Source organism: Nothobranchius furzeri, chromosome 11 (genome assembly GCF_043380555.1).
Source record: "Nothobranchius furzeri strain GRZ-AD chromosome 11, NfurGRZ-RIMD1, whole genome shotgun sequence".
Taxonomy (NCBI): Eukaryota; Metazoa; Chordata; class Actinopteri; order Cyprinodontiformes; family Nothobranchiidae; genus Nothobranchius; species Nothobranchius furzeri.
The window spans coordinates 39,314,748-39,331,167 of record NC_091751.1 but is presented as its reverse complement, the minus strand read 5'-3'; the positions used below and the strand labels follow the sequence as shown (position 1 = coordinate 39,331,167).

At 42.0% G+C, this 16,420-nt stretch overlaps 2 long non-coding RNA genes across 2 annotated transcripts; both read left to right on the top strand.

Moving 5' to 3' along the window:
* Positions 1–94: 94 nt before the first annotated feature.
* On the top strand, positions 95–408 carry LOC139073100 (uncharacterized). Its single transcript, XR_011521895.1, has 2 exons — positions 95–182; positions 331–408. It is a non-coding gene; the product is annotated as an uncharacterized lncRNA (long non-coding RNA).
* Positions 409–6,567: 6,159 nt separating this feature from the next.
* On the top strand, positions 6,568–6,920 carry LOC107372904 (uncharacterized). The gene is made up of 2 exons (XR_008563755.2): positions 6,568–6,686; positions 6,843–6,920. It is a non-coding gene; the product is annotated as an uncharacterized lncRNA (long non-coding RNA).
* The last annotated feature ends 9,500 nt before the right edge of the window (positions 6,921–16,420 follow it).

The following is a 16,420-nucleotide window of genomic DNA, read 5'->3' as shown; positions in this document are numbered from 1 at the left end:
GATCTTTGTTTTGTACGTGCGGAAATGGGAGCGAGTGAGCGCTCTTATCATTCACCTATCTTTGACGTTTTTTCTCCGCGAACGCTGTGAAAAGTGCTTCGGCAGTATTAAAACAGTGAATAAGTTCATGTACACGCTATAAGTGCCCTACACGCTTGTACCTTTAGGAAACGTTCGTCTTTGTAAGTATTAAGAAATAACCTTTATATGTGTTTACATAGAGTGAACTGTGATGCTAATGTAATGTACGTGTTAAGCTAGGCTAATCTTTAAGTTCTTATTAAGATGTGTATTAGCTAGCGATTTATTTTCACTCTCTGTATGTTTCAGTTACAAATAAGAAATAGCAAGGAGAAGCCTTGAGAGAGATAAGGCTTAAAAGATCTTCAGTAAAATCAAGAAAAGCAAGCCTTGTGTGGAGATCTCGTCTATTTTGTTCGCTGGCTGTCTAGCTTCACATGGTCACGTGTCGTGAGGGCAGCACAGTAAAAAGACGTCTACTCAGCGGTTCAAGCATACAGAGCTACTTTAAGCAACATGAGTTTTCGCTCAGGAAGAAAATATCTAAAAGACTACGCTGCTGAAGAGCTAGACAAAGCGGCCGGTGAGGAACAGCAACGAGATGCCGCCACTCAACCAGCGACAATGCAGCAGCAGTCTCAGCCATTCGACACCAAGTCTCAGCAATCCAGAACATCGACAAGGCGGTCTCAACGGACATCCTCATCAACAGCTTCTGCAGCTGCAAAGGCCTACGCCAAAGCTCAAGCAGCACGAGCTCAACTGGCCTTCGCTGAAAAGGAAGCCAATGCAATGAAACAGAGAGCTGAACTGGATGCCCATCTACATGTCCTCCAGTGCCAAAAAGCAATAGCCGCAGCTGAAGCAGAGGCCTCAGCCTATGAAGAAGCAGAGATTCAGAGCGGGGAGCCCTATGGAGAACTTTGTGAGGAAGTTGAGCCCATCAGTTCAGTGCACCGCACTAACGAATATGTTCAACAACAACGTGAGTTACTCTACCCAGACACTCAGCACGACCCAGCACAGCCTCCTAAAGGGAATGACAATGAAGTAGATGTACAAGACAGTACGCAAATAACTAATCCATTTATAACCAAACTTAACCGCTTACCTGAATCAAGTGAAACGCAACAGTTTGCAAAATACCTAATTCGCAAAGAGCTAGTTAGCACAGGTCTTTTACAATTTGATGACAAACCTGAAAACTATTGGGCATGGAAAGCTTCATTCGTCAGCGTAACCAAAGACTTAAATCTGTCACCAAGAGAGGAATTAGACTTGCTAACAAAATGGTTGGGTCCAACATCATCCGAACAGGCTAAGCGGATTCGTGCTGTACACACCCTCAATCCTGCTGCAGGTGTAAAGATGATCTGGCAACGACTTGAAGAGTGCTACGGCTCACCTGAGGCTATTGAGGACGCACTCTTAAAAAAGGTAGAGGATTTTCCCAAACTCACAAATAAAGACGATGTTAAGCTGCAAGAACTTAGTGACATCTTATTAGAGCTACAGTGTGCTAAACAAGACGGTGCGCTCCCGGGACTTGCTTACCTGGACACAGCTAGAGGAGTCAGGCAAATAGTGGATAAACTTCCTTTCAACCTACAGGAAAGGTGGACAACTGTAGGAACACAGTACAAGGAGACTCATAGTGTGTCATTTCCTCCTTTCCCAGTTTTCACACAATTTGTCCAACGGCAGGCGAAAATGAGGAATGACCCAAGCTTTGCTACGTCCAAGGCCAACACCCACGTCCCTTCTCCCACAGAAAAACTGAGGGCATATAATCGTAAACCTACTGTGTCAGCACACAAAATGGTCATCACGGCAGAGCCGGACCAACATTATCTCAGTCCAAAGAAAATGGAGGAACCAGATCGCCAGTGCCCAATCCACAAAAAACCACATCCACTCAAAAAGTGTAAGCTTTTTAGAGACAAACCCATTGAAGAAAGACGAGCCTATCTCAAAGAGCATAACATCTGCTACAGATGCTGTGGGTCTGTCCAACACATTGCAAAAAACTGTAAAACAGTGGTTAAGTGTATCGAGTGTGACAGCCTTAAACACTTATCTGCAATGCATCCCGGTCTTACTCCTGCCCCTAAGAGTACTACACCAGGAAACAACGACAATGAAGAGCAAACTGAGAGCTCACCTTCAGTCGAGTCGAGGTGCACAGAAGTATGTGGCCAAGGTGATAGCCCACGTTCATGTTCTAAGATCAGTTTAGTCAAAGTGTATCCCACAGGCCAAAAAGAGAGAGCTGTAAAAATGTATGCAGTAATTGATGATCAGTCCAACAGGTCACTGGCTAAGTCAGAGTTTTTCAGCCTTTTCAAAATCAATGCCCGACCCACACCATACACCTTAAAGACTTGCTCTGGCAGAGAACAAACCTCAGGTAGGAGAGCTGTAAACTTCTCCCTCGAGTCCTTGGATGGAGAAGTCAACATCCAGCTACCTCCTTTAATTGAATGTGACTCTGTGCCAGACAACAGATCTGAAATACCCTCCCCAGAGATTGCCCAGCATCACTCACATCTTCTTTCAGTTGCAGATAACATTCCACCTGTCGACCACCACGCCCCTATCCTTTTGCTCCTAGGAAGGGACGTCCTCAGGGTCCATAAGGTGCGTGAGCAAATCAACGGACCCAATGACGCACCGTACGCCCAAAGGCTGGACCTGGGTTGGGTTATTGTGGGGGAGGTGTGTCTAGGAAAAGCGCACAGTCAGTCAGAGGTCAATGTCTACAAAACACACACCTTAGATAATGGACGTGCATCCTATTTTGAGCCTTGCCCAAACGCAATTCACGTTAAAGAGAATTACGGGGTCACTATGAATGCAACCTGCGTGACAGATGATTTAGGACACTCTGTGTTTGTTAGATCTGAGGGGGATAACAAACAAGCCATGTCTATCGACGACAAAGCATTCCTGACAATAATGGACAACGAAGTTTATCAAAACCAAGAGAACAGCTGGGTTGCACCTTTACCCTTTCGCTCACCAAGAAGGAGGCTGCCTGACAACAGAGAACAAGTTCTGAAACGCCTCTGCTCTCTCCGAAAGACTTTAGAGAAGAGACCAGAAATGAAAGATCACTACATCCAATTCATGCAAAAAATGTTGGACAACGATCAAGCCGAGCCTGCCCCGCCTCTGCCAGAAAATAAAGAACATTGGTATTTGCCTACATTTGGTGTATACCACCCACAGAAGCCACAACAAATACGAGTTGTGTTCGATTCAAGTGCAGAGTGTGACGGAATTTCGCTCAATCAAGTGCTTCTTGGCGGACCTGATTTGAACAACTCCCTGTTGGGAGTGCTGTTGCGCTTCCGCAAAGAGCCCATAGCCCTGACAGCTGACGTGCAGCAAATGTTCTACTGCTTCGTCGTACGAGAAGACCACAGAGATTATCTGCGTTATCTGTGGTATGAGGACAATGACATTACAAAGAACATAGTCGAGTTTAGAATGAAGGTCCACGTGTTTGGAAACAGCCCGTCGCCCGCTGTGGCCATCTACTGCATGAGACAGGCAGCACAACAGGGTGAACGAGAATACGGATCCGACGCAAGACGTCTTGTTGAGCGCCAGTTTTATGTTGATGATGGGCTCACATCAGTCGCCACGCCAGAGGAAGCAATCAACCTGCTCACAAGAACGCAAAACATGTTAGCAGAGTCTAACTTGCGCCTTCGCAAAGTGGCATCAAACTGCAGTCAAGTCATGGAAGCTTTCCCTGTCGAGGACCGTGCAAAGGACCTGAAAGATTTAGACCTAGGAGTAGACCCTCTTCCAGTTCAGAGAAGCTTGGGACTCTGTTGGAACCTACAATCTGACAGCTTCACTTACCAGGTATCAAATGAGAGCAAACCATTCACACGGAGGGGAGTATTGTCGACAGTTAATAGCCTCTATGACCCTTTGGGATTTGCTGCTCCTATAATAATGCAGGGCAAAGCATTACTCAGAGAACTGTCATCTGATGGGAAAGACTGGGACACACTCTTACCCCCTGAGAAGCAGGAGAGGTGGGACTCATGGAAAGACTCTTTGAAAGCCCTTGAGAACCTCCAAATACCAAGGTGCTACAGCCCAGGTACGTTAAGCACAACAAAAGTGAAAGAACTATGCATTTTCTGCGACGCCTCCACTGTAGCTATAGGTGCAGTAGTCTATCTGCGTACAGTTGACAGTGAAGGGCAGTGTCATACTGGGTTTGTCATGGGGAAGTCTAAACTCGCACCCCGCCCCGCACACACTGTACCACGCCTGGAACTGTGTGCTGCTGTGCTCGCGGTGGAAATGTTTGAGCTCATCAGAGACGAGTTAGACATTAAAATAGACAATGTGACATTTTATACAGACAGCAGGATTGTGTTGGGGTACATACACAACACCTCCAGACGATTCTACATGTATGTTGCCAACAGGGTTACGCGCATTAGAGCATCCACCCATCCGAGTCAATGGCGTTATGTACCAACCGAGTTAAATCCAGCTGACCAAGCCACTCGGTTCATTCCAGCAGCAGACCTGCAGAACAGTACCTGGTTCTCAGGCCCACACTTTCTGGACTCTGACACACACACAGAACCACACACTGGTCCTTTCACGCTCATCGAACCTGAAAAAGATAGAGAGATGCGTCCGGAAATAAAAGTAATGAAAACTACTGTATCAGAGCCACAGTTAGGTTCTGAGCGTTTCAAAAAGTACTCAAACTGGACCACACTTTGCAGAGTCATAGCCAGACTCATTCATGTAGTTACATCTTTCGCACAAAAGGCAAGTGGACGAAGGGGATGGAAAAGTTTCAGTGAGACACCAAATGTCCAAGAACTCACCCAAGCCAAAGTTGTCATCATTCGAGCTGTCCAACAAGAAGCTTACAAAGGGACACATGAAAACATTAAAGAAGGAAAGAAGGACAGTGGCCTATTTGATACACTCAAAAAGCTCAATCCTGTAGTGGACAAAGACAGTCTCTTACGAGTCGGTGGACGTCTTTCCGCTGCCGATCTCACAGAAGATGAAAGGCACCCTTTGATTATCTCATCTACCAGCCACATCGCCATGCTAATTGTAACTCACTATCATGAACAAGTAGCTCATCAAGGAAGACACATAACTGAAGGAGCTATCCGTGGTGCTGGGTACTGGATAACTGGAGGGAAGCGGCTCGTGTCATCTGTCATCCATAAGTGTGTCACATGTTGCAAGTTGCGAGGTAAAATGCAGATCCAGAAAATGGCAGATTTGCCCGCAGACCGAGTCACCCCTGAACCACCCTTTACCACTGTAGGCCTAGATGTGTTTGGGCCATGGACAATTGTGACGCGTCGTACAAGAGGTGGTTGTTCCCAGAACAAACGTTGGGCTGTGTTATTCACATGCATGTCAACCAGGGCTGTGCATATCGAACTGATAGAGACTATGTCTGCTGATAGTTTTATCAATGCATTGAGAAGGCTTTTCTCTATTCGGGGTCCAGCCAAGTTTCTGCGCTCAGACAGAGGCACCAATTTTGTGGGCGCTTGTAAGGAATTAGGCCTAGACTCAGGAAACGGAGTAGTAGGAAAGTACCTGCGAGAGAAAGGGTGTGTTTGGACATTTAATCCCCCTCATGCATCTCACATGGGAGGCTCGTGGGAGCGCCTTATTGGGGTGTCCAGGCGCATTCTAGACGCCATGTTGTTAAGAACTGAACAAACACGTCTTACTCATGATGTGTTGTGTACCTTCATGGCCGAGGTGATGGCAATTATGAATGCAAGGCCTCTTGTTCCCATATCCACTGACCCTGACAGTCCTGCAGTACTCACTCCAGCAATGCTACTAACGCAGAAGATGAGTGCTGTGTCTGCTCCGCTCGGGAACTTTTCATCAGGGCAGTTGTTTGGTAAACAGTGGAAACACGTTCAACACCTTGCTGATACCTTTTGGAAAAGGTGGAAAGGAGAATATTTGTCCACCTTACAAGGTCGTGCAAAATGGACAGAGACTAGACCTGATGTCAGAGAAGGAGATGTGGTCCTGCTAAAGGACTCCCAAGCCAGCAGGAATGAATGGCCCATGGGACTAATAGTAAAAACATTCCCCAGCAGCGACAAGAAGGTCCGTAAGGTGGAAGTGCGGACTGTAAAAGATGGGACTGTAAAAATGTTTCTCAGACCAGTTTCAGAGATTGTTGTTTTGCTTTCAGAGACTGAATGAATATTCCTCAATGCTAAATGGTGTTTGAATATGTTGTATTGACATTTATAGTGATATGATGTGTTTATATCAAGCGGGGAGTGTTATGCCTTTTAGTTAAAAGTCAGTAGTTAGTGCATAATCTGATTAAGTTATGAAAGCAAGGTGATAAATAATTTCAAAGTTAAGAAATGTGTGATTCATGCTAAAAAAACAGTTAAAATGTGTGGGTTTGAAATTTGCTCAGAGTGAGACATCGCTGTCACAAGCGATCTTTGTTTTGTACGTGCGGAAATGGGAGCGAGTGAGCGCTCTTATCATTCACCTATCTTTGACGTTTTTTCTCCGCGAACGCTGTGAAAAGTGCTTCGGCAGTATTAAAACAGTGAATAAGTTCATGTACACGCTATAAGTGCCCTACACGCTTGTACCTTTAGGAAACGTTCGTCTTTGTAAGTATTAATGTGTTCAGAAATAACCTTTATATGTGTTTACATAGAGTGAACTGTGATGCTAATGTAATGTACGTGTTAAGCTAGGCTAATCTTTAAGTTCTTATTAAGATGTGTATTAGCTAGCGATTTATTTTCACTCTCTGTATGTTTCAGTTACAAATAAGAAATAGCAAGGAGAAGCCTTGAGAGAGATAAGGCTTAAAAGATCTTCAGTAAAATCAAGAAAAGCAAGCCTTGTGTGGAGATCTCGTCTATTTTGTTCGCTGGCTGTCTAGCTTCACATGGTCACGTGTCGTGAGGGCAGCACAGTATCCTTCCACTTAAATAACTTCTTACCCAGTTCACTGCCACTCCTCTACTTCCATTTCTTTCCAATTTGTCAAGCAGAATTGAGTGATTTATTGTATCAAAAGCTTTTTTGAAGTAAATACAAATTCCAATTGCATATTTTTTGTTGTCAAGTGCACTGGTGATTTCTTCTACGGCATCTATTATAGCCATAGCAGTTGTTCTTTTATTTCTGAAGCTATATTGTCCATCATTAACTATGTGATGTTTATCAATGAAATTTTCTAGTCGTGTATTAAAGAGTTTTTCCAAGATTTTTGAAAAATGAGGCAACAATGAGATCACTCTATCGTTGATAAACATGTGTTTATCATTATTTTTGTAGATTGGTATGACTTTACCAATTTTCATTTTGTTTGGAACAGTTGTAGGTGAGTGGTTTGGGGATATGATTTATAACTTTTTTCACCAGGAACATATCAATGTCATGACAGTTGGTAGATTGTTTGCTTTTGCATTTATAAACAATATTTATAAGTTCTTGTTCGGTTATAGCTGCAAGAAACATTGAGTGTGTGTTTATTTTTATCTTTTCATTAAATTGTCCAATTGGGATGTCTCGAATTTCACCTGCTAAATTTGGTCCATTATTAACAAAAAATTCATTGAAGCTATCTACTGCTAATTCCATATTACACGTGTTTCCATGTGCATCTTGAAAATAGTTTGGATATCCTGTCTGTGGATTTATATTTAATCAAACCATTCAATATGTCCCATGTTCTTTTTTAGATTATTTTTGTTATCGTATAATATATTCCTATAGTACAGTTTTTTACTGTCTCTTAGCCCGGTCACTAGTGTGTTTTATTGCAATGATCCAATGTTTTTGGCATTCCGGATCTTGGGGATTCCTGTAGATGGCTCATTTCTTATGTCGTTCGCATCTGTTCTGGCATCCTGGGGCACAACAGGAATCTACCATATTTCCCATTTGATTGAGCTTTCTGACAATAACAAGTAGCCCAGCTGCGGGCTTCTGCCTGCCAAGATGGCGCCGTTTCGATTTGAACTGTTGCATGCTGGGAGAAGTGACGTCAACTCCCGGAGCTCTATTGGAGTGCCGTAACTCTCTCTTTCTGTAGCTCTGGCTAAAACATTCTGTTGACCACAGAGTTTATAGAAAGTAGAACCCACAAATGCGGCCAAACATAGGCAGTAGCAGTTGGTGTGGCATCTACTCTTCTTTGTCTATGCTGTGTGCAGGAGCCAAAGTTGATTCAGAAAAATTGAAAAGGGGCTTAACTGAAAGATTATACATTTTTTAATGCTTTGCACCCTTAAATTTTGCACTTTGAGTTTGCTACCTTAGCCTGCTTCCTAAGTTTGTTTAATAATTTCCCATTAAAATATGGTTTTCCTCATAGTTATTGAGAATATACTGTAGGGTAGAAACTGCAGCTGGGTATGAGTGTGGACCAGAGGTGAAAAGTAACGATTTACATTTACTCACATTACTGTAATTGAGTAGCCTTTTTGTATATTTATGCTTTTTAGGTCATTTTTAAAATCTGTACTTTTACTTTTACTTGAGTACATTTTTAAAAAAGAATTGTAATTCACTACATTTTAAATCAAATCCGTTACTGAGTTAAAATAAATTGTAGGCTTAATAAATTAAAAATATTATGTGTAGCAACATCGGAACAGAAAGAGACACCTGCATGAGCACCGCATTGTAACGAACGGAATGATTCTTATTTTTCCCTTCTTTTCTCAGAACTAGTCTGCATGAGATATGGTCTCAAGGTCTCATGCATTCCTTCTAACCTGCTATTTTCAGCTCAACAGAATAACGAAGAATGAACTCTTTTCTTTTAATTAATCAAAGAACTCTATTTTAATAAAGCTAATCCATCTAAGTGTTAGTCAATATAAATAAGATGTGACCGACCTGTGAATAGGGTTGTCACGGTAACCGGTATAGCGGTAAACCCCGGTAAAAAAGTTGACAATAAAAATAACCGTCCAGTTTTTAAAAAACTATATTATCTCGGTGGGTTTACCGTGGCCGCGGTTTCGGCGCGATGACCCTTACCAGCCACCGTCGCTTCAGCTGAAGTTCCCGCGGCGCGCACACGCACTTTTTAATTTGCAACGGCACCAAAACTTTGAAGCTGAAATAATGGCTGAAGGAGGAGACGGCAGCGCCCAGGACATCCATCAGCCCTCAAAGAAGACTAAATCGGAAGTATGGGCATATTTGGGATTTCTGAAAAATGCTGAGGGACAGTTAATAGAAGACGGCTATCCCGTTTGCAGAACGTGCAGGAAACAAGTGTCTGCAAAAGGCAGCAACACTTCGAATCGAATGGCACATCTGCGTGACCATCACCCACGTCTCTAGAGCCAGTGCAAGGTAAGTTAACATTAGCATTTTAGCTGAAATGCATGACGTGAGGACTTTTGGTTGTGGGAGAATGCAACGAGTCACTATATGCTGCAGCCGCAGCGTCCTCTGCCAGTATTTAAACCGTGTCACGGACAACCTGTTGCTGGATGAAGCATCTTATTTGTTGATGATGAAGAGAAATATACAATTAGTTCCTTGTCATTGATTTGTTTACTTATTCAATGCCATTTATACTTGAACATTTGGATTTGATTACATAGTGTAGTAGTTATTTTAGTAATTTGTTTAAAGTGGCTATTTGTTTTAAATACATATTTTTTAAGGTTGACTTGTACAGTGCTCAAGTCAAGTGTGGACTGGAGTTTTAGATTTTCATTTTGATAATGAAGAAAACAAGTATATGAGAAAACAAGTGGTGTTTCTTTGATTTGTTTACATATTGTTTATGTTTTGAATGTTTGGATTTGTATAATTTAAACCTGCACTGACTACTGTAACATGTTCCAGAAAAATAAGCTATTTGTTCCTTTACTTGTGAAAAGTTGCACTTTTGCTAAGGCTTTGTGTTATTTTAGGTTTAATAAACACTGTTAAACATTTTCAAAACTATTTCAGTTTGTGTAGAACAGGACTATCAATGCTTTCTGAACATATGCAACACCGTTTAAAAAATACCGCGATAATACCGAAAACCGTGATAATTTTGGTCACAATAACCGTGAGGTTAAATTTTCATACCGTGACAACCCTACCTGTGAAATCAAAATACTAATTATTTTATTATGATCCTATAGAAATAATAAGTACTGTGACTTTAAGTGTTCCAACAGGACTCATTTCACGTAGTGTTAAAAAGACATAACACATTCCTTTCACTGATCCAATCAGAATCTTACAGATCTGACGGAGGCGTGCTTCTGACGGTGTTTGGTAATTTTCATTCGACAATAAACCATAACATCCGAGGTATGAAACTACACCACGTCAGCTCTAACACCAGCTCAAAGCGTTCTAGAGCAAGCGACAGAGTGGCCTATCCTGACATTTAACTCTTTAACCGAAAGAACAATGACAAGCTAAAAAATCCAGTCGCTATAAGAACCAGCAGCAACAACAGCTCCTTTCAGAATAAAAGCTCCACCGACCCAGGCTTGGGTCTGACCAGACGCCAATAAAAGTGTTGTGTGCCGGAAGTAACTCGAGACGGGTCTGATCGGAACCGCTGCTTCTTCTACCAGCTCAGTCTCCAGGGAGGGTTCTCTGGACCTCGATATTCCTGATCTACAGAGGACTTCCACCGAAGGCAAAGGTAGACCGACATGATGTGGTCTCATGCTGTTTCAGAAACTAACCAAAGCTTAATTAAAAATAACATCCTCAGTTCCCGTCAGAACTAATCGCTTCTTCAGATTTGCTGGTTCTGATTTACATCATACATCATCCATTCACCGCCTCATCCATTTTTAGTTACACTATACATTTAGTTTTAAAGTCAGTCTAGTTTAATTTGTTAGTAATAAAATTCTTAACTTTTGAACTTGACTCTCTATTCTGTTGTCTCTGAGTGAATACATAACGGTTACCTAATCTCTGCAATAAAAAGATCCAATCTTCTGGTTTAAATAACCCTCGATCCATAAGGTGGATTCTATATTTCCTATGGAATCCCATGCCTTATGGATCATTAATTAAGATGTAATAACCTCCATTTCACTACAACATCTAAACCGGGGGAGGGATACACTTTTGAAAATGAGGACAGCCATTTTTACCACAGTTTTACTCAGAGGTGGAAAGTTACAAATTACATTTACTCACGTTACTGTAATTGAGTAGCTTTTTTGTAAATTTATACTTTTTAAGTCGTTTTTAAAAGCTGTACTTTTACTTTTACTTGAGTACGTTTTTAAAAAAGAATTGTAATTCGCTACATTTTAAATCATATCCGTTACTGAGTAAAAATAAATTATAGGCTTAATAAATTAAAAATATTACGTGTAGCAGCGTCGGAACGGAAAGAGACTCCTGCATGAGTGCCACGTCTAAACCGTGGGGGATGGGGGTGGGGGGGTGTACACTTTTGCTCAAAGACATCGGTTCAGTTCCTCAACTCGCTGTTTACCTCCTCTCTCCCTCCTCTCCTGTGTGTTGGATCCCGCACCTTCACACACCGGTGTGACGTCATCAGAAATCTGCTCGGTTCGGTAGCCTGACTCGGTTCCGTGTTTGAAATGTGTTTTTCTACCGCTCCGCACGGAAGCAGCAAAATAATGTTTAGCGCTCATAACAAGCGGATTCTCAGCGCTTTGCTCATAAAACAGAAGACCTGCAGGCCTCTGTGAGTTAAAACATCCTGATACTGTTCAGGTGTAAACATTGTGCTCCATCCCTGTGTTTGAACTCAGAAGTTGCTTCTTGATGCCACAGATATGTGATGATTTAGCTTGTTTCTTAATTTTACTCCAGAATAAGAGATTTAATTATTACAAAAGCAGTTCAGTGTCGTTAAATTAGTCATTCAAAAGATTCTAACATGCTGCTGTGTGTGTGTGTGTGTGTGTGTGTGTGTGTGTGTGTGTGTGTTACACATATAGAGCTGCATGAGACAGCGTGGTTTCATCAAATTCATGCATCCTATATCTTGGCTGAAGTAATGGCTCAGGAAAATAACGTATATTTCATACATAATGACGTCTCTGCAGTGTTTATGATAATGTTTTATCTTATCTTTGGTCTGGGAGGTGTAACATATCATGATACAAGCCTTTTAAAACATGTTAAAGTGTTACAAGAGGAGATGAATGCATGAATTTGAAGTTCATGTTTGGAGACCAACCTTCACAGTTTGGAGGCTCACGCTGGTGAGGAGACACCATTAGTTCTAGTAACACATGGGCTCCCAAGGCCTGTTCTGACAGGATGGACGTTACGGGACCCTTAAGGTTTCCAGATGGATGATTGGAGGATTATTTAGGAGGATTGGAATGAACAAACTGATTTCAGTGGTGAAGGGTTAAATGAGTGAGTGAACCCACTACCAAGGATGAACTCTGCTAGCTTTAAAAATCAGCTGCTCTAAATAAGCATGAAGGTCAGAGAGGAGCTCTAGGATGGACATGGATAAAGGAACTGTAATAAAGAGGTAAAGTAGGGCAGGGCCAACGTTAGCAGCTGTCATACGGTCCATCTGAAATGTTTGACTGCATTAGGCTTGTTATATTATGTGACAGGTTAGAGCACAGTCTCATGTTAGAGTTTTGTCATGAAAACACTGAGATAGCTCACATACTGATGGCATCTTAAAAAATTACTTTTTCTCAAAATAAAGAATAATTTTAACCACAATTGAAACTTACCATCCTAGAAAAACCTCGTCCAATCAATGTGCACGTCCTGTTCTCACTGATTGGATAGAAATCAGACCCTTTTTAGTGATTCAGTTTGGAAAAATTTGTTTATAATTGATGAATCACAAGTTCCCGTTGGAATTCCTGCAGGAAAGTTTTTGAAGGATTTTAAGTGTCAAGGCTCTGAAAACATGAGTACGCCTCAAACCTGCCCATCCACCTCCATGTGTTATTTATGAGGATGAAGGCCAAAAGCAGTGACTTTTCACTGCTTTCTGAAGGTTATGAACACGGCTCATCTACCAACAAGCTCCGGGGGAAAATCAGCTCTATTGGATAACTTAAAAATATATATTAAAGGGAGGGAAAAGTACACACTACTTGGTAATACTTGTAGCTCAGCAACAGTTTAAATGGGAGCTAATGTTTCACATGTTTGGAGACCGATAACAGATTAATAAATAAATAAAAAATCTGAACAACAAAAGTCTTTGATTATTGGTGTTTTTTGAAATCCTGCGTCACTAAATACTTCTGTTGATGATCGTATAAAATCAACTCATCAGACGTAAAAACTAATCTCGCATTGGTGGAATAACAGCATCTTCTACCTTCAAGGTCAGATTTTAAGTCAAATTGTTTGATTATTTGGTCGAATCTTGAGAATAACTAAAAGCAAAAACCCAAACTGCAAGAGTCACATGATCTCGTGGAATTTCTGGTAAAAGCATAGATGTAGTTTTGACTTTAGAAGTTGGGGGGTGGGGGGGTGGGGGGGTGTCTTTACAGTAAGTTTACAAAATTATGTATAAAACTACAGCCTAGAGGCTCTTTTATGCTATGTCAGGAATGCAGAACTTTGAAGTACATAAAACAAAAACCTAATACTTTCAATTCTACTTTGTTTTTCACCTTGTTAGTCATTTTAATTCCTTCTCATTGTCACCATTTTACACCTAGTTTTTGAATATCTGATCAATAGAGCTCATTTACATCAGATTCTAGCTGAACTCTTGGTCCTAGTGCTTGACCAGTCTATTTAATATAGCGTGCAGGGGACAAAAATTGACTTTGGAAAAAGGGGGGAGGGGGCATGTCCCCCCTGCCTATGGGTACATGCTATAAATGACTCTCAGCTACCATATTTGAGCAGGATCTCCTCTAGTTCATTGAGTTGAAACCGTTTGTGTTTTCTAAGACCAGTTGGGTTTGCGGAAGCCATCTTGAGCTTGTTTTACTCCAAAAGATCCAAGTCTTACTTCCTACAAGGGTTATTAAAATCCATTTGTTTGACTTTTTATATAATGTTGGTTAATTTTGCCAACAAAAACCAGCATTTACTCCAAAAGCCAATGTGAAAGTTATGAGATACAGTAAATTTTATCCTTTAGCGCTCAAGGTTTTGTGCTGGCAAAAATTTTCAAACGCAATAAATGTTATCTGAATATCTGTAACTAATGGACTTACAGCCATGTGACATCGTTAATTTAGGTTACTTTGTTGGGCTTGCACGTCCAGTAAATTCTTCCTTTAGTTTCACTAAAACCCAACCAGAAAAAAAACGCTAAAGTAAAACTTTCCTCGTAATTAACTTTAAAGAGTTTGTGCAAGCAACAAAGGTTTAGTTTAGTTTTAGTTTCCAGCACAAAACAGACGTCTGAATAGAGACAGATTTTGTGAATCCCAGCAGTTTGATCTCTGCTTTATTCCCCTCAAAAAATCTCTCTCTTCCGTTGTGGTTTAAGATTACCTTTCTTGGGCTAACTAAGCTAACGGGCAATAAAGCATTTATTTCTGGCTTTTTAACCAGCTTCAGGCATCCCTGATAATTCTGATTTAAGTACAGAATTAATGTCCAGAATTCTCGTCGGAAAAGCGTCCGTCATGCGGCGTTGGAATGCTAATATAACCAGATTGATCAGGCTGGATTAGCAGTAGCTAAGTGCTAAGTGGAGATTTCCTGACCCAATGTAACACAAGCTTTTCAACAGTGACAAACCACACAAATAAATGTAGAAGAATCACTCAAAGGATGTGACAAACTCACACACATAAATGTATTTACCTTTAAATCTGAACAAACAATTAATTACCTGCAGTTAAGCTCAAATGAAGCTTCTCATATTGACACATAGGCTTTGAGTGACAAGGGAGAGTAGCGCCCCTGGTGGGGACGAGAATCTCCCCGTTTTAAGATAGGTAGGGACAGCGTCCCCAGGTGGCAAATAACGAAATTGCCCTGTAACAGAACGAAATGACTGTTTTCCACCTAAAAGTCATTTCCCCCCTCTCCTCAGCAAGAAATAATCTGCATGAGATATTGCTCAAGGTCTCATGCTCTGCTTCTAAACTGTTTCTTATTTTCCAGCTCAAGAGAAGAATGAAGACAGATTATTCTCTCCCTCTACAGTGCTCTTGTCTTCTAAGACTCTGCTCCAATTCACGATCGGCCCTATGAGCTCGACACACCCCGTGTACATCTGTGAGAGTGGAACCATGCCTTTGCTCATTGGAGTCGATATTTTGAAGCGCTTTGAAGCTTTTATCGATCTTGGAGAAGGGGAACTGAGGGCAGGTGTTAGAAAACCTCTGCCGTTCATTCCGCCTTCTTTCCCCGACTCACACTGCCTTGCGGTAGGTGACCCTGAGCATGGGGAAACCGCATGCTCACTGCCGAGCTCAAAGCCATCAGAGATTCCCTCTGATGTTTTCTCTCAGATTGAACAGGTTGTGGACCAAGCAAATGCTCTTACCAATGATGTCGAGCGAGACAAACTGCGACAACTTTTGTTAAAATACAAAGATTTTCTTTCACTCGACTCCTTGGACTGTGGTCTAACCACTAGCCACGAAGTCAGGATTCCTACTTTGCCACACGCTGCGCCAACATTTGTGCGTCAATACAAGATTCCCCTGGCGTCCCACGGACCAGTCCAGGAAATCATTGAAAGCCTCTTGGCTAAAGGGATCATCCAACCCTGCAACAGCACTTTTTAGGCTCCATTGTGGCCAGTAAAGAAGCCTAATGATAAGTGACGACTAACCACTGACTACAGGAAACTAAACAAACAGGTTCCCTTGTCTAGGTGGCCGTCGGCGCGCCTGGAAAAAGAACTCCCATAAGTGAAAGACGCTAAATACTTCTCCACCCTTGACATTGCGTCTGGATTCTGGACAATTCCTGTCCATAAATCTGACCAATACAAACTAGCCATCTCCTTTGCCAACCGCCAGTACACCTTCACTCTGGCCAACCGCCAGTACACCTTCATTCTGTGTCCTTTTGGTTATTCCAACTCACCAGCTGAGTTCAAAATCTTCTTGGACAAAGCCTGCCCTCATGCTCGAGTGCGAGGTACCCTCATCTGTGTCGATGACATTCTTGTTTGTAAGCGTACCCTGGATGACCACCTGTCCAAGCTGGACCACGCCATGGGTCAGCTCGCAGCTGCTGGAGCAACGATTTCTCTCACCATAGGTCAGTGGTGCAGGTCAAAGGTTCAGTTTGTTGGCCTCCTTGTGAGACCACAGGGAGTGCAACCTTAACTCGGCAGAATTCAAGGTGTGGCCACCATCACACCTCCTACAAATGTCTCTGAACTTCGGAGCTTTCTAGGGGTGTGCAACTACTTGCGCCAGTTCGTAGAACACTACGCTGAGATAGCGAGACCTCTGACCAACCT